We start from the raw sequence: 670 nt of genomic DNA on the forward strand, positions 1-670 counted from the left end.
TCACGCTTGAGGTATTCGGCCAATCACAATGCACTGGATAGCTGGCCAATCACAGCACACCTCGCTTTTTCAGACCAAAGAGCTTTGTAAAAATCGACACGTTTCAGAAAGGTGGGGCATGGAGGAGAAACAATAATGTACATTATGTGGAAAATAATGTGTTTTTTTAACCTTAAACCGCATAAACACATTGCATTAATAGAATAGAATAGAATTTTATTCTGTCACTTATAGAGAATATATATTTATATTAGAGAGAATATAGAGAATATTTATGTACTAAAAAGTAGTATTTATATAAGTATATATAAATAAAAATATGTACTGTATATATATATATATATATATATATATATATATATACATACATATATACATACATATATACATACATACATACATACACACTAAATACAAATTACCAATATAGATAGATAGATACACTATATAAACACACTAAATATATACACTTATTTTAAATATATATACTTTCTAATAAAAATGATCCAAGGACACCGACTTTGCACTCAGAACCCTGTCTGACCTCAGATAACATATAACTCAGGGCCTCCATTAGGGCAGTCTTTTTTCGTGACTGATACATCCTCAATCAGTGTAGCAGACATGGGCGTAGATCACGCGGGACGTGCCCCCCCCCCCCCCCCCCCCC

The sequence above is a fragment of the Sinocyclocheilus anshuiensis genome, unplaced genomic scaffold (assembly GCF_001515605.1).
Source record: "Sinocyclocheilus anshuiensis isolate Anshui unplaced genomic scaffold, SAMN03320099.WGS_v1.1 scaffold1318, whole genome shotgun sequence".
Classification (NCBI taxonomy): Eukaryota; Metazoa; Chordata; class Actinopteri; order Cypriniformes; family Cyprinidae; genus Sinocyclocheilus; species Sinocyclocheilus anshuiensis.